The sequence below is a fragment of the Anomaloglossus baeobatrachus genome, unplaced genomic scaffold, assembly GCF_048569485.1.
Source record: "Anomaloglossus baeobatrachus isolate aAnoBae1 unplaced genomic scaffold, aAnoBae1.hap1 Scaffold_799, whole genome shotgun sequence".
NCBI classification, from domain to species: domain Eukaryota; kingdom Metazoa; phylum Chordata; class Amphibia; order Anura; family Aromobatidae; genus Anomaloglossus; species Anomaloglossus baeobatrachus.
The window spans coordinates 62,403-89,258 of NW_027445183.1; the positions used below are offsets into that span (position 1 = coordinate 62,403).

Below are 26,856 nucleotides of genomic sequence, written 5' to 3' on the forward strand. Positions count from 1 at the left end.
GAACACTGGCGGCTTGTCACAATGCCCCCCGATGACATCACAATAGCGCTGCTGCCTAGAAAACAAGCTGCGCAGAAGAAGTTGTTCTTTGGGTGGGAGGGTGGGCTAGTGGAAGGAGGGGGCAATCTCTTTTTTTCCCGGGTGGTAGGGGGATGACAGGAGAAGGGAAGCGGGTGGTGAGAAAGGTACAGAGGGCAGGGTTTGGGGGCTGGGAAGGAAAGGGAAAAGATTAGGGTTTGGGGATGATGAAAGGGCTTTCTACGGGTAAGGATGGCAAAGGGTGGCAGTGACGGAAAGTCAGGCAACCTGTCCTGTCCGTCTTTTTGTATCGTGAATTGGAAAGACTGCAAGGGGGAGGGGAGTTGCTTGCGCCCTAAAGGAGGAGTTATTCAGATTCATTGCAGTGGGCGGCGGCTGCAAACGCACCATTCTTCTTGTTTTGGCTCTGCAAAGCAGCCTTTTCAAGGGTTGGCTTGGGTGACAAAATGTCTTGTGTAGGCGTGGGTTTGTCTCCCTCTCGCTCTCTCTCCCTAAGATGTGTCCGGCATAGGCCAGGGTGCCACTCGAGGCCCAAACCAATTCTGGTTATCGCTTCTCGGCCTTTTGGCTAAGATCAAGTGTAGTATCTGTGAGGCTCGGCAGATGCAATGCACACTGGAAGGTTGCGCTTGCTAGTACTCTTGATGTATAGTATATTCATCTAGAGGAAAACATGGCCCTACCAGGATCGAGGCTATTAGACTGAGTAAGTGTGGGGGCTATGGTGCAATGTGCCCCAGGACTGACGACCCTGGAGTGAGTCTGAGCTTGCTGGCTTGGGACCCCGGCGAGCCTTGGGCTCTGTAGCACACCGTACCTTGCCCTTTCATACTTTCTGAGCATATTGCTCTATCCCGGCCTTATGGCTAGGAAGGGAAATTTTTATAATCATGGTCGGAGGTCCGTTCAGCTTTGGGCTGAGAAACCAACACCCGGTTGGAGGTCCGGGTCAGCTTCGGCTGAGAAACCAACACCCGGTTGGAGGTCTGGGTCAGCTTCGGCTGAGAAACCAACACCCGGTTGGAGGTCCGGGTCAGCTTCGGCTGAGAAACCAACACCCGGTTGGAGGTCCGGTTAGCCTTGGGCTGAGAAACCAACACCGGTTGACGGTCCGGGCAGTTTCGGCTGCGAAACCAACAACTAGTAGCTCTCTACTCCACTTGGGTAAGATGCCTGGGTGGACGCTGGGAGCAACGACAAGGCTCAACCAGGCTTCGGCTTGGGGGAGCACCGAAGATCCCTGACCCTTGCTGTGGCCTTCTGGCTCGGAGGGACGGGGTTGATTTTTGGGGACCCTCTCCTCACGGAGGGGTCCACACGAATCCTAGCCTTTGCACTGTTTTTGGTGTGACTTCGGTCATGCATTTTTTGCGGTGCTTTGGAAAGCTTCATTAAATCAAAATCTGTTCTTATCAGTTTAATATCTGATACGTCCCCTATCTGGGGACCATATATTAAATGGATTTTTAGAACAGGGAGATGGAAAAAGAGCTTGCTCTGTCCACTCCACGCATTGACCTGGTATTGCAGTACCTCCAGGAACGGTGCACCCCTTCTTAACCCAGTTTCCAAAAGCAGAACTCAATTCACCTGATTCATATTAGCCCGATTTAATGAATTGGAAGAAAGCATACGTCTTCATATGCACCTCAATTTGGCCCATTCACTTTTCACACTTCCTCCTTTTGTTTTTTATCTTTCACACTTTTGACTTTCTTTATTCATCCAAATAGCAAACTCATCACCACTCAACCTGACCAACTCGGCTATGTCCCCGTGCTGCAGTTCTCTGTCTTATCTAGATCATTTGCAATTGAATGGAATAGATCCCTTTTGGACAAAGTGGATTCACCTGCTGCTGCAGTGACCACAGGTGTGATAACATCTAGAATTGGCATCTGGTGCGATCTCTCCGCTTCCACTCCAAAGAAAGTTACCTGTTTATTCCTATCATGCATTGGTTTTTGGGGTTTTCTTTGAGTAATGATGATCTCTTTAGTAGTCTGTTGGCGCCCTCTCCTGGAGGAATAGTTTGCTTGCTCTTGGACATTCTAAAAGAGAGGTCATGATAGACATTGAGCTTCTGAGCTCAATTGGGGACAGTCATGGGTGATGAATGTTTGCAACCTACTGCGAAGCCTCATACCGCAATATAAGGAACGTCAAATACTAAGAAAGGGCGGCCTATGAAAGAATTACTACTTTCAATAAGTACACTTAAACGGCTAATTGGGAATAGAAAAACTGTAAAAAGCCCTCTGAGAAAGCCCCCCTCTAACCTTTGATAGTAAGCTTTTCTGTAGTCTGCCTGTTGATGTATTTTCCGTTTGAACTGTGCACAACATGAAGAGACGGAACACTGGCGGCTTGTCACAATGCCCCCCGATGACATCACAATAGCGCTGCTGCCTAGAAAACAAGCTGCGCAGAAGAAGTTGTTCTTTGGGTGGGAGGGTGGGCTAGTGGAAGGAGGGGGCAATCTCTTTTTTTCCCGGGTGGTAGGGGGATGACAGGAGAAGGGAAGCGGGTGGTGAGAAAGGTACAGAGGGCAGGGTTTGGGGGCTGGGAAGGAAAGGGAAAAGATTAGGGTTTGGGGATGATGAAAGGGCTTTCTACGGGTAAGGATGGCAAAGGGTGGCAGTGACGGAAAGTCAGGCAACCTGTCCTGTCCGTCTTTTTGTATCGTGAATTGGAAAGACTGCAAGGGGGAGGGGAGTTGCTTGCGCCCTAAAGGAGGAGTTATTCAGATTCATTGCAGTGGGCGGCGGCTGCAAAACGCACCATTCTTCTTGTTTTGGCTCTGCAAAGCAGCCTTTTCAAGGGTTGGCTTGGGTGACAAAATGTCTTGTGTAGGCGTGGGTTTGTCTCCCTCTCGCTCTCTCTCCCTAAGATGTGTCCGGCATAGGCCAGGGTGCCACTCGAGGCCCAAACCAATTCTGGTTATCGCTTCTCGGCCTTTTGGCTAAGATCAAGTGTAGTATCTGTTCTTATCAGTTTAATATCTGATACGTCCCCTATCTGGGGACCATATATTAAATGGATTTTTAGAACAGGGAGATGGAAAAAGAGCTTGCTCTGTCCACTCCACGCATTGACCTGGTATTGCAGTACCTCCAGGAACGGTGCACCCCTTCTTAACCCAGTTTCCAAAAGCAGAACTCAATTCACCTGATTCATATTAGCCCGATTTAATGAATTGGAAGAAAGCATACGTCTTCATATGCACCTCAATTTGGCCCATTCACTTTTCACACTTCCTCCTTTTGTTTTTTATCTTTCACACTTTTGACTTTCTTTATTCATCCAAATAGCAAACTCATCACCACTCAACCTGACCAACTCGGCTATGTCCCCGTGCTGCAGTTCTCTGTCTTATCTAGATCATTTGCAATTGAATGGAATAGATCCCTTTTGGACAAAGTGGATTCACCTGCTGCTGCAGTGACCACAGGTGTGATAACATCTAGAATTGGCATCTGGTGCGATCTCTCCGCTTCCACTCCAAAGAAAGTTACCTGTTTATTCCTATCATGCATTGGTTTTTGGGGTTTTCTTTGAGTAATGATGATCTCTTTAGTAGTCTGTTGGCGCCCTCTCCTGGAGGAATAGTTTGCTTGCTCTTGGACATTCTAAAAGAGAGGTCATGATAGACATTGAGCTTCTGAGCTCAATTGGGGACAGTCATGGGTGATGAATGTTTGCAACCTACTGCGAAGCCTCATACCGCAATATAAGGAACGTCAAATACTAAGAAAGGGCGGCCTATGAAAGAATTACTACTTTCAATAAGTACACTTAAACGGCTAATTGGGAATAGAAAAACTGTAAAAAGCCCTCTGAGAAAGCCCCCCTCTAACCTTTGATAGTAAGCTTTTCTGTAGTCTGCCTGTTGATGTATTTTCCGTTTGAACTGTGCACAACATGAAGAGACGGAACACTGGCGGCTTGTCACAATGCCCCCCGATGACATCACAATAGCGCTGCTGCCTAGAAAACAAGCTGCGCAGAAGAAGTTGTTCTTTGGGTGGGAGGGTGGGCTAGTGGAAGGAGGGGGCAATCTCTTTTTTTCCCGGGTGGTAGGGGGATGACAGGAGAAGGGAAGCGGGTGGTGAGAAAGGTACAGAGGGCAGGGTTTGGGGGCTGGGAAGGAAAGGGAAAAGATTAGGGTTTGGGGATGATGAAAGGGCTTTCTACGGGTAAGGATGGCAAAGGGTGGCAGTGACGGAAAGTCAGGCAACCTGTCCTGTCCGTCTTTTTGTATCGTGAATTGGAAAGACTGCAAGGGGGAGGGGAGTTGCTTGCGCCCTAAAGGAGGAGTTATTCAGATTCATTGCAGTGGGCGGCGGCTGCAAAACGCACCATTCTTCTTGTTTTGGCTCTGCAAAGCAGCCTTTTCAAGGGTTGGCTTGGGTGACAAAATGTCTTGTGTAGGCGTGGGTTTGTCTCCCTCTCGCTCTCTCTCCCTAAGATGTGTCCGGCATAGGCCAGGGTGCCACTCGAGGCCCAAACCAATTCTGGTTATCGCTTCTCGGCCTTTTGGCTAAGATCAAGTGTAGTATCTGTTCTTATCAGTTTAATATCTGATACGTCCCCTATCTGGGGACCATATATTAAATGGATTTTTAGAACAGGGAGATGGAAAAAGAGCTTGCTCTGTCCACTCCACGCATTGACCTGGTATTGCAGTACCTCCAGGAACGGTGCACCCCTTCTTAACCCAGTTTCCAAAAGCAGAACTCAATTCACCTGATTCATATTAGCCCGATTTAATGAATTGGAAGAAAGCATACGTCTTCATATGCACCTCAATTTGGCCCATTCACTTTTCACACTTCCTCCTTTTGTTTTTTATCTTTCACACTTTTGACTTTCTTTATTCATCCAAATAGCAAACTCATCACCACTCAACCTGACCAACTCGGCTATGTCCCCGTGCTGCAGTTCTCTGTCTTATCTAGATCATTTGCAATTGAATGGAATAGATCCCTTTTGGACAAAGTGGATTCACCTGCTGCTGCAGTGACCACAGGTGTGATAACATCTAGAATTGGCATCTGGTGCGATCTCTCCGCTTCCACTCCAAAGAAAGTTACCTGTTTATTCCTATCATGCATTGGTTTTTGGGGTTTTCTTTGAGTAATGATGATCTCTTTAGTAGTCTGTTGGCGCCCTCTCCTGGAGGAATAGTTTGCTTGCTCTTGGACATTCTAAAAGAGAGGTCATGATAGACATTGAGCTTCTGAGCTCAATTGGGGACAGTCATGGGTGATGAATGTTTGCAACCTACTGCGAAGCCTCATACCGCAATATAAGGAACGTCAAATACTAAGAAAGGGCGGCCTATGAAAGAATTACTACTTTCAATAAGTACACTTAAACGGCTAATTGGGAATAGAAAAACTGTAAAAAGCCCTCTGAGAAAGCCCCCCTCTAACCTTTGATAGTAAGCTTTTCTGTAGTCTGCCTGTTGATGTATTTTCCGTTTGAACTGTGCACAACATGAAGAGACGGAACACTGGCGGCTTGTCACAATGCCCCCCGATGACATCACAATAGCGCTGCTGCCTAGAAAACAAGCTGCGCAGAAGAAGTTGTTCTTTGGGTGGGAGGGTGGGCTAGTGGAAGGAGGGGGCAATCTCTTTTTTTCCCGGGTGGTAGGGGGATGACAGGAGAAGGGAAGCGGGTGGTGAGAAAGGTACAGAGGGCAGGGTTTGGGGGCTGGGAAGGAAAGGGAAAAGATTAGGGTTTGGGGATGATGAAAGGGCTTTCTACGGGTAAGGATGGCAAAGGGTGGCAGTGACGGAAAGTCAGGCAACCTGTCCTGTCCGTCTTTTTGTATCGTGAATTGGAAAGACTGCAAGGGGGAGGGGAGTTGCTTGCGCCCTAAAGGAGGAGTTATTCAGATTCATTGCAGTGGGCGGCGGCTGCAAAACGCACCATTCTTCTTGTTTTGGCTCTGCAAAGCAGCCTTTTCAAGGGTTGGCTTGGGTGACAAAATGTCTTGTGTAGGCGTGGGTTTGTCTCCCTCTCGCTCTCTCTCCCTAAGATGTGTCCGGCATAGGCCAGGGTGCCACTCGAGGCCCAAACCAATTCTGGTTATCGCTTCTCGGCCTTTTGGCTAAGATCAAGTGTAGTATCTGTTCTTATCAGTTTAATATCTGATACGTCCCCTATCTGGGGACCATATATTAAATGGATTTTTAGAACAGGGAGATGGAAAAAGAGCTTGCTCTGTCCACTCCACGCATTGACCTGGTATTGCAGTACCTCCAGGAACGGTGCACCCCTTCTTAACCCAGTTTCCAAAAGCAGAACTCAATTCACCTGATTCATATTAGCCCGATTTAATGAATTGGAAGAAAGCATACGTCTTCATATGCACCTCAATTTGGCCCATTCACTTTTCACACTTCCTCCTTTTGTTTTTTATCTTTCACACTTTTGACTTTCTTTATTCATCCAAATAGCAAACTCATCACCACTCAACCTGACCAACTCGGCTATGTCCCCGTGCTGCAGTTCTCTGTCTTATCTAGATCATTTGCAATTGAATGGAATAGATCCCTTTTGGACAAAGTGGATTCACCTGCTGCTGCAGTGACCACAGGTGTGATAACATCTAGAATTGGCATCTGGTGCGATCTCTCCGCTTCCACTCCAAAGAAAGTTACCTGTTTATTCCTATCATGCATTGGTTTTTGGGGTTTTCTTTGAGTAATGATGATCTCTTTAGTAGTCTGTTGGCGCCCTCTCCTGGAGGAATAGTTTGCTTGCTCTTGGACATTCTAAAAGAGAGGTCATGATAGACATTGAGCTTCTGAGCTCAATTGGGGACAGTCATGGGTGATGAATGTTTGCAACCTACTGCGAAGCCTCATACCGCAATATAAGGAACGTCAAATACTAAGAAAGGGCGGCCTATGAAAGAATTACTACTTTCAATAAGTACACTTAAACGGCTAATTGGGAATAGAAAAACTGTAAAAAGCCCTCTGAGAAAGCCCCCCTCTAACCTTTGATAGTAAGCTTTTCTGTAGTCTGCCTGTTGATGTATTTTCCGTTTGAACTGTGCACAACATGAAGAGACGGAACACTGGCGGCTTGTCACAATGCCCCCCGATGACATCACAATAGCGCTGCTGCCTAGAAAACAAGCTGCGCAGAAGAAGTTGTTCTTTGGGTGGGAGGGTGGGCTAGTGGAAGGAGGGGGCAATCTCTTTTTTTCCCGGGTGGTAGGGGGATGACAGGAGAAGGGAAGCGGGTGGTGAGAAAGGTACAGAGGGCAGGGTTTGGGGGCTGGGAAGGAAAGGGAAAAGATTAGGGTTTGGGGATGATGAAAGGGCTTTCTACGGGTAAGGATGGCAAAGGGTGGCAGTGACGGAAAGTCAGGCAACCTGTCCTGTCCGTCTTTTTGTATCGTGAATTGGAAAGACTGCAAGGGGGAGGGGAGTTGCTTGCGCCCTAAAGGAGGAGTTATTCAGATTCATTGCAGTGGGCGGCGGCTGCAAAACGCACCATTCTTCTTGTTTTGGCTCTGCAAAGCAGCCTTTTCAAGGGTTGGCTTGGGTGACAAAATGTCTTGTGTAGGCGTGGGTTTGTCTCCCTCTCGCTCTCTCTCCCTAAGATGTGTCCGGCATAGGCCAGGGTGCCACTCGAGGCCCAAACCAATTCTGGTTATCGCTTCTCGGCCTTTTGGCTAAGATCAAGTGTAGTATCTGTTCTTATCAGTTTAATATCTGATACGTCCCCTATCTGGGGACCATATATTAAATGGATTTTTAGAACAGGGAGATGGAAAAAGAGCTTGCTCTGTCCACTCCACGCATTGACCTGGTATTGCAGTACCTCCAGGAACGGTGCACCCCTTCTTAACCCAGTTTCCAAAAGCAGAACTCAATTCACCTGATTCATATTAGCCCGATTTAATGAATTGGAAGAAAGCATACGTCTTCATATGCACCTCAATTTGGCCCATTCACTTTTCACACTTCCTCCTTTTGTTTTTTATCTTTCACACTTTTGACTTTCTTTATTCATCCAAATAGCAAACTCATCACCACTCAACCTGACCAACTCGGCTATGTCCCCGTGCTGCAGTTCTCTGTCTTATCTAGATCATTTGCAATTGAATGGAATAGATCCCTTTTGGACAAAGTGGATTCACCTGCTGCTGCAGTGACCACAGGTGTGATAACATCTAGAATTGGCATCTGGTGCGATCTCTCCGCTTCCACTCCAAAGAAAGTTACCTGTTTATTCCTATCATGCATTGGTTTTTGGGGTTTTCTTTGAGTAATGATGATCTCTTTAGTAGTCTGTTGGCGCCCTCTCCTGGAGGAATAGTTTGCTTGCTCTTGGACATTCTAAAAGAGAGGTCATGATAGACATTGAGCTTCTGAGCTCAATTGGGGACAGTCATGGGTGATGAATGTTTGCAACCTACTGCGAAGCCTCATACCGCAATATAAGGAACGTCAAATACTAAGAAAGGGCGGCCTATGAAAGAATTACTACTTTCAATAAGTACACTTAAACGGCTAATTGGGAATAGAAAAACTGTAAAAAGCCCTCTGAGAAAGCCCCCCTCTAACCTTTGATAGTAAGCTTTTCTGTAGTCTGCCTGTTGATGTATTTTCCGTTTGAACTGTGCACAACATGAAGAGACGGAACACTGGCGGCTTGTCACAATGCCCCCCGATGACATCACAATAGCGCTGCTGCCTAGAAAACAAGCTGCGCAGAAGAAGTTGTTCTTTGGGTGGGAGGGTGGGCTAGTGGAAGGAGGGGGCAATCTCTTTTTTTCCCGGGTGGTAGGGGGATGACAGGAGAAGGGAAGCGGGTGGTGAGAAAGGTACAGAGGGCAGGGTTTGGGGGCTGGGAAGGAAAGGGAAAAGATTAGGGTTTGGGGATGATGAAAGGGCTTTCTACGGGTAAGGATGGCAAAGGGTGGCAGTGACGGAAAGTCAGGCAACCTGTCCTGTCCGTCTTTTTGTATCGTGAATTGGAAAGACTGCAAGGGGGAGGGGAGTTGCTTGCGCCCTAAAGGAGGAGTTATTCAGATTCATTGCAGTGGGCGGCGGCTGCAAAACGCACCATTCTTCTTGTTTTGGCTCTGCAAAGCAGCCTTTTCAAGGGTTGGCTTGGGTGACAAAATGTCTTGTGTAGGCGTGGGTTTGTCTCCCTCTCGCTCTCTCTCCCTAAGATGTGTCCGGCATAGGCCAGGGTGCCACTCGAGGCCCAAACCAATTCTGGTTATCGCTTCTCGGCCTTTTGGCTAAGATCAAGTGTAGTATCTGTTCTTATCAGTTTAATATCTGATACGTCCCCTATCTGGGGACCATATATTAAATGGATTTTTAGAACAGGGAGATGGAAAAAGAGCTTGCTCTGTCCACTCCACGCATTGACCTGGTATTGCAGTACCTCCAGGAACGGTGCACCCCTTCTTAACCCAGTTTCCAAAAGCAGAACTCAATTCACCTGATTCATATTAGCCCGATTTAATGAATTGGAAGAAAGCATACGTCTTCATATGCACCTCAATTTGGCCCATTCACTTTTCACACTTCCTCCTTTTGTTTTTTATCTTTCACACTTTTGACTTTCTTTATTCATCCAAATAGCAAACTCATCACCACTCAACCTGACCAACTCGGCTATGTCCCCGTGCTGCAGTTCTCTGTCTTATCTAGATCATTTGCAATTGAATGGAATAGATCCCTTTTGGACAAAGTGGATTCACCTGCTGCTGCAGTGACCACAGGTGTGATAACATCTAGAATTGGCATCTGGTGCGATCTCTCCGCTTCCACTCCAAAGAAAGTTACCTGTTTATTCCTATCATGCATTGGTTTTTGGGGTTTTCTTTGAGTAATGATGATCTCTTTAGTAGTCTGTTGGCGCCCTCTCCTGGAGGAATAGTTTGCTTGCTCTTGGACATTCTAAAAGAGAGGTCATGATAGACATTGAGCTTCTGAGCTCAATTGGGGACAGTCATGGGTGATGAATGTTTGCAACCTACTGCGAAGCCTCATACCGCAATATAAGGAACGTCAAATACTAAGAAAGGGCGGCCTATGAAAGAATTACTACTTTCAATAAGTACACTTAAACGGCTAATTGGGAATAGAAAAACTGTAAAAAGCCCTCTGAGAAAGCCCCCCTCTAACCTTTGATAGTAAGCTTTTCTGTAGTCTGCCTGTTGATGTATTTTCCGTTTGAACTGTGCACAACATGAAGAGACGGAACACTGGCGGCTTGTCACAATGCCCCCCGATGACATCACAATAGCGCTGCTGCCTAGAAAACAAGCTGCGCAGAAGAAGTTGTTCTTTGGGTGGGAGGGTGGGCTAGTGGAAGGAGGGGGCAATCTCTTTTTTTCCCGGGTGGTAGGGGGATGACAGGAGAAGGGAAGCGGGTGGTGAGAAAGGTACAGAGGGCAGGGTTTGGGGGCTGGGAAGGAAAGGGAAAAGATTAGGGTTTGGGGATGATGAAAGGGCTTTCTACGGGTAAGGATGGCAAAGGGTGGCAGTGACGGAAAGTCAGGCAACCTGTCCTGTCCGTCTTTTTGTATCGTGAATTGGAAAGACTGCAAGGGGGAGGGGAGTTGCTTGCGCCCTAAAGGAGGAGTTATTCAGATTCATTGCAGTGGGCGGCGGCTGCAAAACGCACCATTCTTCTTGTTTTGGCTCTGCAAAGCAGCCTTTTCAAGGGTTGGCTTGGGTGACAAAATGTCTTGTGTAGGCGTGGGTTTGTCTCCCTCTCGCTCTCTCTCCCTAAGATGTGTCCGGCATAGGCCAGGGTGCCACTCGAGGCCCAAACCAATTCTGGTTATCGCTTCTCGGCCTTTTGGCTAAGATCAAGTGTAGTATCTGTTCTTATCAGTTTAATATCTGATACGTCCCCTATCTGGGGACCATATATTAAATGGATTTTTAGAACAGGGAGATGGAAAAAGAGCTTGCTCTGTCCACTCCACGCATTGACCTGGTATTGCAGTACCTCCAGGAACGGTGCACCCCTTCTTAACCCAGTTTCCAAAAGCAGAACTCAATTCACCTGATTCATATTAGCCCGATTTAATGAATTGGAAGAAAGCATACGTCTTCATATGCACCTCAATTTGGCCCATTCACTTTTCACACTTCCTCCTTTTGTTTTTTATCTTTCACACTTTTGACTTTCTTTATTCATCCAAATAGCAAACTCATCACCACTCAACCTGACCAACTCGGCTATGTCCCCGTGCTGCAGTTCTCTGTCTTATCTAGATCATTTGCAATTGAATGGAATAGATCCCTTTTGGACAAAGTGGATTCACCTGCTGCTGCAGTGACCACAGGTGTGATAACATCTAGAATTGGCATCTGGTGCGATCTCTCCGCTTCCACTCCAAAGAAAGTTACCTGTTTATTCCTATCATGCATTGGTTTTTGGGGTTTTCTTTGAGTAATGATGATCTCTTTAGTAGTCTGTTGGCGCCCTCTCCTGGAGGAATAGTTTGCTTGCTCTTGGACATTCTAAAAGAGAGGTCATGATAGACATTGAGCTTCTGAGCTCAATTGGGGACAGTCATGGGTGATGAATGTTTGCAACCTACTGCGAAGCCTCATACCGCAATATAAGGAACGTCAAATACTAAGAAAGGGCGGCCTATGAAAGAATTACTACTTTCAATAAGTACACTTAAACGGCTAATTGGGAATAGAAAAACTGTAAAAAGCCCTCTGAGAAAGCCCCCCTCTAACCTTTGATAGTAAGCTTTTCTGTAGTCTGCCTGTTGATGTATTTTCCGTTTGAACTGTGCACAACATGAAGAGACGGAACACTGGCGGCTTGTCACAATGCCCCCCGATGACATCACAATAGCGCTGCTGCCTAGAAAACAAGCTGCGCAGAAGAAGTTGTTCTTTGGGTGGGAGGGTGGGCTAGTGGAAGGAGGGGGCAATCTCTTTTTTTCCCGGGTGGTAGGGGGATGACAGGAGAAGGGAAGCGGGTGGTGAGAAAGGTACAGAGGGCAGGGTTTGGGGGCTGGGAAGGAAAGGGAAAAGATTAGGGTTTGGGGATGATGAAAGGGCTTTCTACGGGTAAGGATGGCAAAGGGTGGCAGTGACGGAAAGTCAGGCAACCTGTCCTGTCCGTCTTTTTGTATCGTGAATTGGAAAGACTGCAAGGGGGAGGGGAGTTGCTTGCGCCCTAAAGGAGGAGTTATTCAGATTCATTGCAGTGGGCGGCGGCTGCAAAACGCACCATTCTTCTTGTTTTGGCTCTGCAAAGCAGCCTTTTCAAGGGTTGGCTTGGGTGACAAAATGTCTTGTGTAGGCGTGGGTTTGTCTCCCTCTCGCTCTCTCTCCCTAAGATGTGTCCGGCATAGGCCAGGGTGCCACTCGAGGCCCAAACCAATTCTGGTTATCGCTTCTCGGCCTTTTGGCTAAGATCAAGTGTAGTATCTGTTCTTATCAGTTTAATATCTGATACGTCCCCTATCTGGGGACCATATATTAAATGGATTTTTAGAACAGGGAGATGGAAAAAGAGCTTGCTCTGTCCACTCCACGCATTGACCTGGTATTGCAGTACCTCCAGGAACGGTGCACCCCTTCTTAACCCAGTTTCCAAAAGCAGAACTCAATTCACCTGATTCATATTAGCCCGATTTAATGAATTGGAAGAAAGCATACGTCTTCATATGCACCTCAATTTGGCCCATTCACTTTTCACACTTCCTCCTTTTGTTTTTTATCTTTCACACTTTTGACTTTCTTTATTCATCCAAATAGCAAACTCATCACCACTCAACCTGACCAACTCGGCTATGTCCCCGTGCTGCAGTTCTCTGTCTTATCTAGATCATTTGCAATTGAATGGAATAGATCCCTTTTGGACAAAGTGGATTCACCTGCTGCTGCAGTGACCACAGGTGTGATAACATCTAGAATTGGCATCTGGTGCGATCTCTCCGCTTCCACTCCAAAGAAAGTTACCTGTTTATTCCTATCATGCATTGGTTTTTGGGGTTTTCTTTGAGTAATGATGATCTCTTTAGTAGTCTGTTGGCGCCCTCTCCTGGAGGAATAGTTTGCTTGCTCTTGGACATTCTAAAAGAGAGGTCATGATAGACATTGAGCTTCTGAGCTCAATTGGGGACAGTCATGGGTGATGAATGTTTGCAACCTACTGCGAAGCCTCATACCGCAATATAAGGAACGTCAAATACTAAGAAAGGGCGGCCTATGAAAGAATTACTACTTTCAATAAGTACACTTAAACGGCTAATTGGGAATAGAAAAACTGTAAAAAGCCCTCTGAGAAAGCCCCCCTCTAACCTTTGATAGTAAGCTTTTCTGTAGTCTGCCTGTTGATGTATTTTCCGTTTGAACTGTGCACAACATGAAGAGACGGAACACTGGCGGCTTGTCACAATGCCCCCCGATGACATCACAATAGCGCTGCTGCCTAGAAAACAAGCTGCGCAGAAGAAGTTGTTCTTTGGGTGGGAGGGTGGGCTAGTGGAAGGAGGGGGCAATCTCTTTTTTTCCCGGGTGGTAGGGGGATGACAGGAGAAGGGAAGCGGGTGGTGAGAAAGGTACAGAGGGCAGGGTTTGGGGGCTGGGAAGGAAAGGGAAAAGATTAGGGTTTGGGGATGATGAAAGGGCTTTCTACGGGTAAGGATGGCAAAGGGTGGCAGTGACGGAAAGTCAGGCAACCTGTCCTGTCCGTCTTTTTGTATCGTGAATTGGAAAGACTGCAAGGGGGAGGGGAGTTGCTTGCGCCCTAAAGGAGGAGTTATTCAGATTCATTGCAGTGGGCGGCGGCTGCAAAACGCACCATTCTTCTTGTTTTGGCTCTGCAAAGCAGCCTTTTCAAGGGTTGGCTTGGGTGACAAAATGTCTTGTGTAGGCGTGGGTTTGTCTCCCTCTCGCTCTCTCTCCCTAAGATGTGTCCGGCATAGGCCAGGGTGCCACTCGAGGCCCAAACCAATTCTGGTTATCGCTTCTCGGCCTTTTGGCTAAGATCAAGTGTAGTATCTGTTCTTATCAGTTTAATATCTGATACGTCCCCTATCTGGGGACCATATATTAAATGGATTTTTAGAACAGGGAGATGGAAAAAGAGCTTGCTCTGTCCACTCCACGCATTGACCTGGTATTGCAGTACCTCCAGGAACGGTGCACCCCTTCTTAACCCAGTTTCCAAAAGCAGAACTCAATTCACCTGATTCATATTAGCCCGATTTAATGAATTGGAAGAAAGCATACGTCTTCATATGCACCTCAATTTGGCCCATTCACTTTTCACACTTCCTCCTTTTGTTTTTTATCTTTCACACTTTTGACTTTCTTTATTCATCCAAATAGCAAACTCATCACCACTCAACCTGACCAACTCGGCTATGTCCCCGTGCTGCAGTTCTCTGTCTTATCTAGATCATTTGCAATTGAATGGAATAGATCCCTTTTGGACAAAGTGGATTCACCTGCTGCTGCAGTGACCACAGGTGTGATAACATCTAGAATTGGCATCTGGTGCGATCTCTCCGCTTCCACTCCAAAGAAAGTTACCTGTTTATTCCTATCATGCATTGGTTTTTGGGGTTTTCTTTGAGTAATGATGATCTCTTTAGTAGTCTGTTGGCGCCCTCTCCTGGAGGAATAGTTTGCTTGCTCTTGGACATTCTAAAAGAGAGGTCATGATAGACATTGAGCTTCTGAGCTCAATTGGGGACAGTCATGGGTGATGAATGTTTGCAACCTACTGCGAAGCCTCATACCGCAATATAAGGAACGTCAAATACTAAGAAAGGGCGGCCTATGAAAGAATTACTACTTTCAATAAGTACACTTAAACGGCTAATTGGGAATAGAAAAACTGTAAAAAGCCCTCTGAGAAAGCCCCCCTCTAACCTTTGATAGTAAGCTTTTCTGTAGTCTGCCTGTTGATGTATTTTCCGTTTGAACTGTGCACAACATGAAGAGACGGAACACTGGCGGCTTGTCACAATGCCCCCCGATGACATCACAATAGCGCTGCTGCCTAGAAAACAAGCTGCGCAGAAGAAGTTGTTCTTTGGGTGGGAGGGTGGGCTAGTGGAAGGAGGGGGCAATCTCTTTTTTTCCCGGGTGGTAGGGGGATGACAGGAGAAGGGAAGCGGGTGGTGAGAAAGGTACAGAGGGCAGGGTTTGGGGGCTGGGAAGGAAAGGGAAAAGATTAGGGTTTGGGGATGATGAAAGGGCTTTCTACGGGTAAGGATGGCAAAGAGGTGGCAGTGACGGAAAGTCAGGCAACCTGTCCTGTCCGTCTTTTTGTATCGTGAATTGGAAAGACTGCAAGGGGGAGGGGAGTTGCTTGCGCCCTAAAGGAGGAGTTATTCAGATTCATTGCAGTGGGCGGCGGCTGCAAAACGCACCATTCTTCTTGTTTTGGCTCTGCAAAGCAGCCTTTTCAAGGGTTGGCTTGGGTGACAAAATGTCTTGTGTAGGCGTGGGTTTGTCTCCCTCTCGCTCTCTCTCCCTAAGATGTGTCCGGCATAGGCCAGGGTGCCACTCGAGGCCCAAACCAATTCTGGTTATCGCTTCTCGGCCTTTTGGCTAAGATCAAGTGTAGTATCTGTTCTTATCAGTTTAATATCTGATACGTCCCCTATCTGGGGACCATATATTAAATGGATTTTTAGAACAGGGAGATGGAAAAAGAGCTTGCTCTGTCCACTCCACGCATTGACCTGGTATTGCAGTACCTCCAGGAACGGTGCACCCCTTCTTAACCCAGTTTCCAAAAGCAGAACTCAATTCACCTGATTCATATTAGCCCGATTTAATGAATTGGAAGAAAGCATACGTCTTCATATGCACCTCAATTTGGCCCATTCACTTTTCACACTTCCTCCTTTTGTTTTTTATCTTTCACACTTTTGACTTTCTTTATTCATCCAAATAGCAAACTCATCACCACTCAACCTGACCAACTCGGCTATGTCCCCGTGCTGCAGTTCTCTGTCTTATCTAGATCATTTGCAATTGAATGGAATAGATCCCTTTTGGACAAAGTGGATTCACCTGCTGCTGCAGTGACCACAGGTGTGATAACATCTAGAATTGGCATCTGGTGCGATCTCTCCGCTTCCACTCCAAAGAAAGTTACCTGTTTATTCCTATCATGCATTGGTTTTTGGGGTTTTCTTTGAGTAATGATGATCTCTTTAGTAGTCTGTTGGCGCCCTCTCCTGGAGGAATAGTTTGCTTGCTCTTGGACATTCTAAAAGAGAGGTCATGATAGACATTGAGCTTCTGAGCTCAATTGGGGACAGTCATGGGTGATGAATGTTTGCAACCTACTGCGAAGCCTCATACCGCAATATAAGGAACGTCAAATACTAAGAAAGGGCGGCCTATGAAAGAATTACTACTTTCAATAAGTACACTTAAACGGCTAATTGGGAATAGAAAAACTGTAAAAAGCCCTCTGAGAAAGCCCCCCTCTAACCTTTGATAGTAAGCTTTTCTGTAGTCTGCCTGTTGATGTATTTTCCGTTTGAACTGTGCACAACATGAAGAGACGGAACACTGGCGGCTTGTCACAATGCCCCCCGATGACATCACAATAGCGCTGCTGCCTAGAAAACAAGCTGCGCAGAAGAAGTTGTTCTTTGGGTGGGAGGGTGGGCTAGTGGAAGGAGGGGGCAATCTCTTTTTTTCCCGGGTGGTAGGGGGATGACAGGAGAAGGGAAGCGGGTGGTGAGAAAGGTACAGAGGGCAGGGTTTGGGGGCTGGGAAGGAAAGGGAAAAGATTAGGGTTTGGGGATGATGAAAGGGCTTTCTACGGGTAAGGATGGCAAAGGGTGGCAGTGACGGAAAGTCAGGCAACCTGTCCTGTCCGTCTTTTTGTATCGTGAATTGGAAAGACTGCAAGGGGGAGGGGAGTTGCTTGCGCCCTAAAGGAGGAGTTATTCAGATTCATTGCAGTGGGCGGCGGCTGCAAAACGCACCATTCTTCTTGTTTTGGCTCTGCAAAGCAGCCTTTTCAAGGGTTGGCTTGGGTGACAAAATGTCTTGTGTAGGCGTGGGTTTGTCTCCCTCTCGCTCTCTCTCCCTAAGATGTGTCCGGCATAGGCCAGGGTGCCACTCGAGGCCCAAACCAATTCTGGTTATCGCTTCTCGGCCTTTTGGCTAAGATCAAGTGTAGTATCTGTTCTTATCAGTTTAATATCTGATACGTCCCCTATCTGGGGACCATATATTAAATGGATTTTTAGAACAGGGAGATGGAAAAAGAGCTTGCTCTGTCCACTCCACGCATTGACCTGGTATTGCAGTACCTCCAGGAACGGTGCACCCCTTCTTAACCCAGTTTCCAAAAGCAGAACTCAATTCACCTGATTCATATTAGCCCGATTTAATGAATTGGAAGAAAGCATACGTCTTCATATGCACCTCAATTTGGCCCATTCACTTTTCACACTTCCTCCTTTTGTTTTTTATCTTTCACACTTTTGACTTTCTTTATTCATCCAAATAGCAAACTCATCACCACTCAACCTGACCAACTCGGCTATGTCCCCGTGCTGCAGTTCTCTGTCTTATCTAGATCATTTGCAATTGAATGGAATAGATCCCTTTTGGACAAAGTGGATTCACCTGCTGCTGCAGTGACCACAGGTGTGATAACATCTAGAATTGGCATCTGGTGCGATCTCTCCGCTTCCACTCCAAAGAAAGTTACCTGTTTATTCCTATCATGCATTGGTTTTTGGGGTTTTCTTTGAGTAATGATGATCTCTTTAGTAGTCTGTTGGCGCCCTCTCCTGGAGGAATAGTTTGCTTGCTCTTGGACATTCTAAAAGAGAGGTCATGATAGACATTGAGCTTCTGAGCTCAATTGGGGACAGTCATGGGTGATGAATGTTTGCAACCTACTGCGAAGCCTCATACCGCAATATAAGGAACGTCAAATACTAAGAAAGGGCGGCCTATGAAAGAATTACTACTTTCAATAAGTACACTTAAACGGCTAATTGGGAATAGAAAAACTGTAAAAAGCCCTCTGAGAAAGCCCCCCTCTAACCTTTGATAGTAAGCTTTTCTGTAGTCTGCCTGTTGATGTATTTTCCGTTTGAACTGTGCACAACATGAAGAGACGGAACACTGGCGGCTTGTCACAATGCCCCCCGATGACATCACAATAGCGCTGCTGCCTAGAAAACAAGCTGCGCAGAAGAAGTTGTTCTTTGGGTGGGAGGGTGGGCTAGTGGAAGGAGGGGGCAATCTCTTTTTTTCCCGGGTGGTAGGGGGATGACAGGAGAAGGGAAGCGGGTGGTGAGAAAGGTACAGAGGGCAGGGTTTGGGGGCTGGGAAGGAAAGGGAAAAGATTAGGGTTTGGGGATGATGAAAGGGCTTTCTACGGGTAAGGATGGCAAAGGGTGGCAGTGACGGAAAGTCAGGCAACCTGTCCTGTCCGTCTTTTTGTATCGTGAATTGGAAAGACTGCAAGGGGGAGGGGAGTTGCTTGCGCCCTAAAGGAGGAGTTATTCAGATTCATTGCAGTGGGCGGCGGCTGCAAAACGCACCATTCTTCTTGTTTTGGCTCTGCAAAGCAGCCTTTTCAAGGGTTGGCTTGGGTGACAAAATGTCTTGTGTAGGCGTGGGTTTGTCTCCCTCTCGCTCTCTCTCCCTAAGATGTGTCCGGCATAGGCCAGGGTGCCACTCGAGGCCCAAACCAATTCTGGTTATCGCTTCTCGGCCTTTTGGCTAAGATCAAGTGTAGTATCTGTTCTTATCAGTTTAATATCTGATACGTCCCCTATCTGGGGACCATATATTAAATGGATTTTTAGAACAGGGAGATGGAAAAAGAGCTTGCTCTGTCCACTCCACGCATTGACCTGGTATTGCAGTACCTCCAGGAACGGTGCACCCCTTCTTAACCCAGTTTCCAAAAGCAGAACTCAATTCACCTGATTCATATTAGCCCGATTTAATGAATTGGAAGAAAGCATACGTCTTCATATGCACCTCAATTTGGCCCATTCACTTTTCACACTTCCTCCTTTTGTTTTTTATCTTTCACACTTTTGACTTTCTTTATTCATCCAAATAGCAAACTCATCACCACTCAACCTGACCAACTCGGCTATGTCCCCGTGCTGCAGTTCTCTGTCTTATCTAGATCATTTGCAATTGAATGGAATAGATCCCTTTTGGACAAAGTGGATTCACCTGCTGCTGCAGTGACCACAGGTGTGATAACATCTAGAATTGGCATCTGGTGCGATCTCTCCGCTTCCACTCCAAAGAAAGTTACCTGTTTATTCCTATCATGCATTGGTTTTTGGGGTTTTCTTTGAGTAATGATGATCTCTTTAGTAGTCTGTTGGCGCCCTCTCCTGGAGGAATAGTTTGCTTGCTCTTGGACATTCTAAAAGAGAGGTCATGATAGACATTGAGCTTCTGAGCTCAATTGGGGACAGTCATGGGTGATGAATGTTTGCAACCTACTGCGAAGCCTCATACCGCAATATAAGGAACGTCAAATACTAAGAAAGGGCGGCCTATGAAAGAATTACTACTTTCAATAAGTACACTTAAACGGCTAATTGGGAATAGAAAAACTGTAAAAAGCCCTCTGAGAAAGCCCCCCTCTAACCTTTGATAGTAAGCTTTTCTGTAGTCTGCCTGTTGATGTATTTTCCGTTTGAACTGTGCACAACATGAAGAGACGGAACACTGGCGGCTTGTCACAATGCCCCCCGATGACATCACAATAGCGCTGCTGCCTAGAAAACAAGCTGCGCAGAAGAAGTTGTTCTTTGGGTGGGAGGGTGGGCTAGTGGAAGGAGGGGGCAATCTCTTTTTTTCCCGGGTGGTAGGGGGATGACAGGAGAAGGGAAGCGGGTGGTGAGAAAGGTACAGAGGGCAGGGTTTGGGGGCTGGGAAGGAAAGGGAAAAGATTAGGGTTTGGGGATGATGAAAGGGCTTTCTACGGGTAAGGATGGCAAAGGGTGGCAGTGACGGAAAGTCAGGCAACCTGTCCTGTCCGTCTTTTTGTATCGTGAATTGGAAAGACTGCAAGGGGGAGGGGAGTTGCTTGCGCCCTAAAGGAGGAGTTATTCAGATTCATTGCAGTGGGCGGCGGCTGCAAAACGCACCATTCTTCTTGTTTTGGCTCTGCAAAGCAGCCTTTTCAAGGGTTGGCTTGGGTGACAAAATGTCTTGTGTAGGCGTGGGTTTGTCTCCCTCTCGCTCTCTCTCCCTAAGATGTGTCCGGCATAGGCCAGGGTGCCACTCGAGGCCCAAACCAATTCTGGTTATCGCTTCTCGGCCTTTTGGCTAAGATCAAGTGTAGTATCTGTTCTTATCAGTTTAATATCTGATACGTCCCCTATCTGGGGACCATATATTAAATGGATTTTTAGAACAGGGAGATGGAAAAAGAGCTTGCTCTGTCCACTCCACGCATTGACCTGGTATTGCAGTACCTCCAGGAACGGTGCACCCCTTCTTAACCCAGTTTCCAAAAGCAGAACTCAATTCACCTGATTCATATTAGCCCGATTTAATGAATTGGAAGAAAGCATACGTCTTCATATGCACCTCAATTTGGCCCATTCACTTTTCACACTTCCTCCTTTTGTTTTTTATCTTTCACACTTTTGACTTTCTTTATTCATCCAAATAGCAAACTCATCACCACTCAACCTGACCAACTCGGCTATGTCCCCGTGCTGCAGTTCTCTGTCTTATCTAGATCATTTGCAATTGAATGGAATAGATCCCTTTTGGACAAAGTGGATTCACCTGCTGCTGCAGTGACCACAGGTGTGATAACATCTAGAATTGGCATCTGGTGCGATCTCTCCGCTTCCACTCCAAAGAAAGTTACCTGTTTATTCCTATCATGCATTGGTTTTTGGGGTTTTCTTTGAGTAATGATGATCTCTTTAGTAGTCTGTTGGCGCCCTCTCCTGGAGGAATAGTTTGCTTGCTCTTGGACATTCTAAAAGAGAGGTCATGATAGACATTGAGCTTCTGAGCTCAATTGGGGACAGTCATGGGTGATGAATGTTTGCAACCTACTGCGAAGCCTCATACCGCAATATAAGGAACGTCAAATACTAAGAAAGGGCGGCCTATGAAAGAATTACTACTTTCAATAAGTACACTTAAACGGCTAATTGGGAATAGAAAAACTGTAAAAAGCCCTCTGAGAAAGCCCCCCTCTAACCTTTGATAGTAAGCTTTTCTGTAGTCTGCCTGTTGATGTATTTTCCGTTTGAACTGTGCACAACATGAAGAGACGGAACACTGGCGGCTTGTCACAATGCCCCCCGATGACATCACAATAGCGCTGCTGCCTAGAAAACAAGCTGCGCAGAAGAAGTTGTTCTTTGGGTGGGAGGGTGGGCTAGTGGAAGGAGGGGGCAATCTCTTTTTTTCCCGGGTGGTAGGGGGATGACAGGAGAAGGGAAGCGGGTGGTGAGAAAGGTACAGAGGGCAGGGTTTGGGGGCTGGGAAGGAAAGGGAAAAGATTAGGGTTTGGGGATGATGAAAGGGCTTTCTACGGGTAAGGATGGCAAAGGGTGGCAGTGACGGAAAGTCAGGCAACCTGTCCTGTCCGTCTTTTTGTATCGTGAATTGGAAAGACTGCAAGGGGGAGGGGAGTTGCTTGCGCCCTAAAGGAGGAGTTATTCAGATTCATTGCAGTGGGCGGCGGCTGCAAAACGCACCATTCTTCTTGTTTTGGCTCTGCAAAGCAGCCTTTTCAAGGGTTGGCTTGGGTGACAAAATGTCTTGTGTAGGCGTGGGTTTGTCTCCCTCTCGCTCTCTCTCCCTAAGATGTGTCCGGCATAGGCCAGGGTGCCACTCGAGGCCCAAACCAATTCTGGTTATCGCTTCTCGGCCTTTTGGCTAAGATCAAGTGTAGTATCTGTTCTTATCAGTTTAATATCTGATACGTCCCCTATCTGGGGACCATATATTAAATGGATTTTTAGAACAGGGAGATGGAAAAAGAGCTTGCTCTGTCCACTCCACGCATTGACCTGGTATTGCAGTACCTCCAGGAACGGTGCACCCCTTCTTAACCCAGTTTCCAAAAGCAGAACTCAATTCACCTGATTCATATTAGCCCGATTTAATGAATTGGAAGAAAGCATACGTCTTCATATGCACCTCAATTTGGCCCATTCACTTTTCACACTTCCTCCTTTTGTTTTTTATCTTTCACACTTTTGACTTTCTTTATTCATCCAAATAGCAAACTCATCACCACTCAACCTGACCAACTCGGCTATGTCCCCGTGCTGCAGTTCTCTGTCTTATCTAGATCATTTGCAATTGAATGGAATAGATCCCTTTTGGACAAAGTGGATTCACCTGCTGCTGCAGTGACCACAGGTGTGATAACATCTAGAATTGGCATCTGGTGCGATCTCTCCGCTTCCACTCCAAAGAAAGTTACCTGTTTATTCCTATCATGCATTGGTTTTTGGGGTTTTCTTTGAGTAATGATGATCTCTTTAGTAGTCTGTTGGCGCCCTCTCCTGGAGGAATAGTTTGCTTGCTCTTGGACATTCTAAAAGAGAGGTCATGATAGACATTGAGCTTCTGAGCTCAATTGGGGACAGTCATGGGTGATGAATGTTTGCAACCTACTGCGAAGCCTCATACCGCAATATAAGGAACGTCAAATACTAAGAAAGGGCGGCCTATGAAAGAATTACTACTTTCAATAAGTACACTTAAACGGCTAATTGGGAATAGAAAAACTGTAAAAAGCCCTCTGAGAAAGCCCCCCTCTAACCTTTGATAGTAAGCTTTTCTGTAGTCTGCCTGTTGATGTATTTTCCGTTTGAACTGTGCACAACATGAAGAGACGGAACACTGGCGGCTTGTCACAATGCCCCCCGATGACATCACAATAGCGCTGCTGCCTAGAAAACAAGCTGCGCAGAAGAAGTTGTTCTTTGGGTGGGAGGGTGGGCTAGTGGAAGGAGGGGGCAATCTCTTTTTTTCCCGGGTGGTAGGGGGATGACAGGAGAAGGGAAGCGGGTGGTGAGAAAGGTACAGAGGGCAGGGTTTGGGGGCTGGGAAGGAAAGGGAAAAGATTAGGGTTTGGGGATGATGAAAGGGCTTTCTACGGGTAAGGATGGCAAAGGGTGGCAGTGACGGAAAGTCAGGCAACCTGTCCTGTCCGTCTTTTTGTATCGTGAATTGGAAAGACTGCAAGGGGGAGGGGAGTTGCTTGCGCCCTAAAGGAGGAGTTATTCAGATTCATTGCAGTGGGCGGCGGCTGCAAAACGCACCATTCTTCTTGTTTTGGCTCTGCAAAGCAGCCTTTTCAAGGGTTGGCTTGGGTGACAAAATGTCTTGTGTAGGCGTGGGTTTGTCTCCCTCTCGCTCTCTCTCCCTAAGATGTGTCCGGCATAGGCCAGGGTGCCACTCGAGGCCCAAACCAATTCTGGTTATCGCTTCTCGGCCTTTTGGCTAAGATCAAGTGTAGTATCTGTTCTTATCAGTTTAATATCTGATACGTCCCCTATCTGGGGACCATATATTAAATGGATTTTTAGAACAGGGAGATGGAAAAAGAGCTTGCTCTGTCCACTCCACGCATTGACCTGGTATTGCAGTACCTCCAGGAACGGTGCACCCCTTCTTAACCCAGTTTCCAAAAGCAGAACTCAATTCACCTGATTCATATTAGCCCGATTTAATGAATTGGAAGAAAGCATACGTCTTCATATGCACCTCAATTTGGCCCATTCACTTTTCACACTTCCTCCTTTTGTTTTTTATCTTTCACACTTTTGACTTTCTTTATTCATCCAAATAGCAAACTCATCACCACTCAACCTGACCAACTCGGCTATGTCCCCGTGCTGCAGTTCTCTGTCTTATCTAGATCATTTGCAATTGAATGGAATAGATCCCTTTTGGACAAAGTGGATTCACCTGCTGCTGCAGTGACCACAGGTGTGATAACATCTAGAATTGGCATCTGGTGCGATCTCTCCGCTTCCACTCCAAAGAAAGTTACCTGTTTATTCCTATCATGCATTGGTTTTTGGGGTTTTCTTTGAGTAATGATGATCTCTTTAGTAGTCTGTTGGCGCCCTCTCCTGGAGGAATAGTTTGCTTGCTCTTGGACATTCTAAAAGAGAGGTCATGATAGACATTGAGCTTCTGAGCTCAATTGGGGACAGTCATGGGTGATGAATGTTTGCAACCTACTGCGAAGCCTCATACCGCAATATAAGGAACGTCAAATACTAAGAAAGGGCGGCCTATGAAAGAATTACTACTTTCAATAAGTACACTTAAACGGCTAATTGGGAATAGAAAAACTGTAAAAAGCCCTCTGAGAAAGCCCCCCTCTAACCTTTGATAGTAAGCTTTTCTGTAGTCTGCCTGTTGATGTATTTTCCGTTTGAACTGTGCACAACATGAAGAGACGGAACACTGGCGGCTTGTCACAATGCCCCCCGATGACATCACAATAGCGCTGCTGCCTAGAAAACAAGCTGCGCAGAAGAAGTTGTTCTTTGGGTGGGAGGGTGGGCTAGTGGAAGGAGGGGGCAATCTCTTTTTTTCCCGGGTGGTAGGGGGATGACAGGAGAAGGGAAGCGGGTGGTGAGAAAGGTACAGAGGGCAGGGTTTGGGGGCTGGGAAGGAAAGGGAAAAGATTAGGGTTTGGGGATGATGAAAGGGCTTTCTACGGGTAAGGATGGCAAAGGGTGGCAGTGACGGAAAGTCAGGCAACCTGTCCTGTCCGTCTTTTTGTATCGTGAATTGGAAAGACTGCAAGGGGGAGGGGAGTTGCTTGCGCCCTAAAGGAGGAGTTATTCAGATTCATTGCAGTGGGCGGCGGCTGCAAAACGCACCATTCTTCTTGTTTTGGCTCTGCAAAGCAGCCTTTTCAAGGGTTGGCTTGGGTGACAAAATGTCTTGTGTAGGCGTGGGTTTGTCTCCCTCTCGCTCTCTCTCCCTAAGATGTGTCCGGCATAGGCCAGGGTGCCACTCGAGGCCCAAACCAATTCTGGTTATCGCTTCTCGGCCTTTTGGCTAAGATCAAGTGTAGTATCTGTTCTTATCAGTTTAATATCTGATACGTCCCCTATCTGGGGACCATATATTAAATGGATTTTTAGAACAGGGAGATGGAAAAAGAGCTTGCTCTGTCCACTCCACGCATTGACCTGGTATTGCAGTACCTCCAGGAACGGTGCACCCCTTCTTAACCCAGTTTCCAAAAGCAGAACTCAATTCACCTGATTCATATTAGCCCGATTTAATGAATTGGAAGAAAGCATACGTCTTCATATGCACCTCAATTTGGCCCATTCACTTTTCACACTTCCTCCTTTTGTTTTTTATCTTTCACACTTTTGACTTTCTTTATTCATCCAAATAGCAAACTCATCACCACTCAACCTGACCAACTCGGCTATGTCCCCGTGCTGCAGTTCTCTGTCTTATCTAGATCATTTGCAATTGAATGGAATAGATCCCTTTTGGACAAAGTGGATTCACCTGCTGCTGCAGTGACCACAGGTGTGATAACATCTAGAATTGGCATCTGGTGCGATCTCTCCGCTTCCACTCCAAAGAAAGTTACCTGTTTATTCCTATCATGCATTGGTTTTTGGGGTTTTCTTTGAGTAATGATGATCTCTTTAGTAGTCTGTTGGCGCCCTCTCCTGGAGGAATAGTTTGCTTGCTCTTGGACATTCTAAAAGAGAGGTCATGATAGACATTGAGCTTCTGAGCTCAATTGGGGACAGTCATGGGTGATGAATGTTTGCAACCTACTGCGAAGCCTCATACCGCAATATAAGGAACGTCAAATACTAAGAAAGGGCGGCCTATGAAAGAATTACTACTTTCAATAAGTACACTTAAACGGCTAATTGGGAATAGAAAAACTGTAAAAAGCCCTCTGAGAAAGCCCCCCTCTAACCTTTGATAGTAAGCTTTTCTGTAGTCTGCCTGTTGATGTATTTTCCGTTTGAACTGTGCACAACATGAAGAGACGGAACACTGGCGGCTTGTCACAATGCCCCCCGATGACATCACAATAGCGCTGCTGCCTAGAAAACAAGCTGCGCAGAAGAAGTTGTTCTTTGGGTGGGAGGGTGGGCTAGTGGAAGGAGGGGGCAATCTCTTTTTTTCCCGGGTGGTAGGGGGATGACAGGAGAAGGGAAGCGGGTGGTGAGAAAGGTACAGAGGGCAGGGTTTGGGGGCTGGGAAGGAAAGGGAAAAGATTAGGGTTTGGGGATGATGAAAGGGCTTTCTACGGGTAAGGATGGCAAAGGGTGGCAGTGACGGAAAGTCAGGCAACCTGTCCTGTCCGTCTTTTTGTATCGTGAATTGGAAAGACTGCAAGGGGGAGGGGAGTTGCTTGCGCCCTAAAGGAGGAGTTATTCAGATTCATTGCAGTGGGCGGCGGCTGCAAAACGCACCATTCTTCTTGTTTTGGCTCTGCAAAGCAGCCTTTTCAAGGGTTGGCTTGGGTGACAAAATGTCTTGTGTAGGCGTGGGTTTGTCTCCCTCTCGCTCTCTCTCCCTAAGATGTGTCCGGCATAGGCCAGGGTGCCACTCGAGGACCAAACCAATTCTGGTTATCGCTTCTCGGCCTTTTGGCTAAGATCAAGTGTAGTATCTGTTCTTATCAGTTTAATATCTGATACGTCCCCTATCTGGGGACCATATATTAAATGGATTTTTAGAACAGGGAGATGGAAAAAGAGCTTGCTCTGTCCACTCCACGCATTGACCTGGTATTGCAGTACCTCCAGGAACGGTGCACCCCTTCTTAACCCAGTTT

The 26,856-nt window shown here is 46.7% G+C and overlaps 17 non-coding genes and 1 pseudogene across 17 annotated transcripts; all 18 read left to right on the forward strand.

Moving 5' to 3' along the window:
- Positions 1-587: 587 nt before the first annotated feature.
- Positions 588-714, forward strand: LOC142288198 (U2 spliceosomal RNA; annotated as a pseudogene).
- Positions 715-1,398: 684 nt separating this feature from the next.
- LOC142288197 (U2 spliceosomal RNA) lies at positions 1,399-1,594 on the forward strand. The gene has a single exon (XR_012749023.1). It is a non-coding gene; the product is annotated as a U2 spliceosomal RNA (small nuclear RNA).
- Positions 1,595-2,981: 1,387 nt separating this feature from the next.
- On the forward strand, positions 2,982-3,172 carry LOC142288235 (U2 spliceosomal RNA). The gene has a single exon (XR_012749055.1). It is a non-coding gene; the product is annotated as a U2 spliceosomal RNA (small nuclear RNA).
- Positions 3,173-4,559: 1,387 nt separating this feature from the next.
- LOC142288236 (U2 spliceosomal RNA) lies at positions 4,560-4,750 on the forward strand. The gene has a single exon (XR_012749056.1). It is a non-coding gene; the product is annotated as a U2 spliceosomal RNA (small nuclear RNA).
- A 1,387-nt stretch (positions 4,751-6,137) lies between these two features.
- LOC142288238 (U2 spliceosomal RNA) lies at positions 6,138-6,328 on the forward strand. The gene has a single exon (XR_012749059.1). It is a non-coding gene; the product is annotated as a U2 spliceosomal RNA (small nuclear RNA).
- Positions 6,329-7,715: 1,387 nt separating this feature from the next.
- LOC142288239 (U2 spliceosomal RNA) lies at positions 7,716-7,906 on the forward strand. Its single transcript, XR_012749060.1, has one exon. It is a non-coding gene; the product is annotated as a U2 spliceosomal RNA (small nuclear RNA).
- Positions 7,907-9,293: 1,387 nt separating this feature from the next.
- LOC142288240 (U2 spliceosomal RNA) lies at positions 9,294-9,484 on the forward strand. The gene has a single exon (XR_012749061.1). It is a non-coding gene; the product is annotated as a U2 spliceosomal RNA (small nuclear RNA).
- A 1,387-nt stretch (positions 9,485-10,871) lies between these two features.
- Positions 10,872-11,062, forward strand: LOC142288241 (U2 spliceosomal RNA). Its single transcript, XR_012749062.1, has one exon. It is a non-coding gene; the product is annotated as a U2 spliceosomal RNA (small nuclear RNA).
- Positions 11,063-12,449: 1,387 nt separating this feature from the next.
- On the forward strand, positions 12,450-12,640 carry LOC142288242 (U2 spliceosomal RNA). The gene has a single exon (XR_012749063.1). It is a non-coding gene; the product is annotated as a U2 spliceosomal RNA (small nuclear RNA).
- A 1,387-nt stretch (positions 12,641-14,027) lies between these two features.
- LOC142288244 (U2 spliceosomal RNA) lies at positions 14,028-14,218 on the forward strand. The gene has a single exon (XR_012749064.1). It is a non-coding gene; the product is annotated as a U2 spliceosomal RNA (small nuclear RNA).
- A 1,388-nt stretch (positions 14,219-15,606) lies between these two features.
- Positions 15,607-15,797, forward strand: LOC142288245 (U2 spliceosomal RNA). The gene has a single exon (XR_012749065.1). It is a non-coding gene; the product is annotated as a U2 spliceosomal RNA (small nuclear RNA).
- Positions 15,798-17,184: 1,387 nt separating this feature from the next.
- On the forward strand, positions 17,185-17,375 carry LOC142288246 (U2 spliceosomal RNA). The gene has a single exon (XR_012749066.1). It is a non-coding gene; the product is annotated as a U2 spliceosomal RNA (small nuclear RNA).
- Positions 17,376-18,762: 1,387 nt separating this feature from the next.
- On the forward strand, positions 18,763-18,953 carry LOC142288247 (U2 spliceosomal RNA). The gene has a single exon (XR_012749067.1). It is a non-coding gene; the product is annotated as a U2 spliceosomal RNA (small nuclear RNA).
- A 1,387-nt stretch (positions 18,954-20,340) lies between these two features.
- LOC142288248 (U2 spliceosomal RNA) lies at positions 20,341-20,531 on the forward strand. Its single transcript, XR_012749068.1, has one exon. It is a non-coding gene; the product is annotated as a U2 spliceosomal RNA (small nuclear RNA).
- Positions 20,532-21,918: 1,387 nt separating this feature from the next.
- LOC142288250 (U2 spliceosomal RNA) lies at positions 21,919-22,109 on the forward strand. Its single transcript, XR_012749070.1, has one exon. It is a non-coding gene; the product is annotated as a U2 spliceosomal RNA (small nuclear RNA).
- A 1,387-nt stretch (positions 22,110-23,496) lies between these two features.
- Positions 23,497-23,687, forward strand: LOC142288251 (U2 spliceosomal RNA). Its single transcript, XR_012749071.1, has one exon. It is a non-coding gene; the product is annotated as a U2 spliceosomal RNA (small nuclear RNA).
- A 1,387-nt stretch (positions 23,688-25,074) lies between these two features.
- LOC142288252 (U2 spliceosomal RNA) lies at positions 25,075-25,265 on the forward strand. Its single transcript, XR_012749072.1, has one exon. It is a non-coding gene; the product is annotated as a U2 spliceosomal RNA (small nuclear RNA).
- Positions 25,266-26,652: 1,387 nt separating this feature from the next.
- LOC142288253 (U2 spliceosomal RNA) lies at positions 26,653-26,843 on the forward strand. Its single transcript, XR_012749074.1, has one exon. It is a non-coding gene; the product is annotated as a U2 spliceosomal RNA (small nuclear RNA).
- Positions 26,844-26,856: the final 13 nt, after the last annotated feature.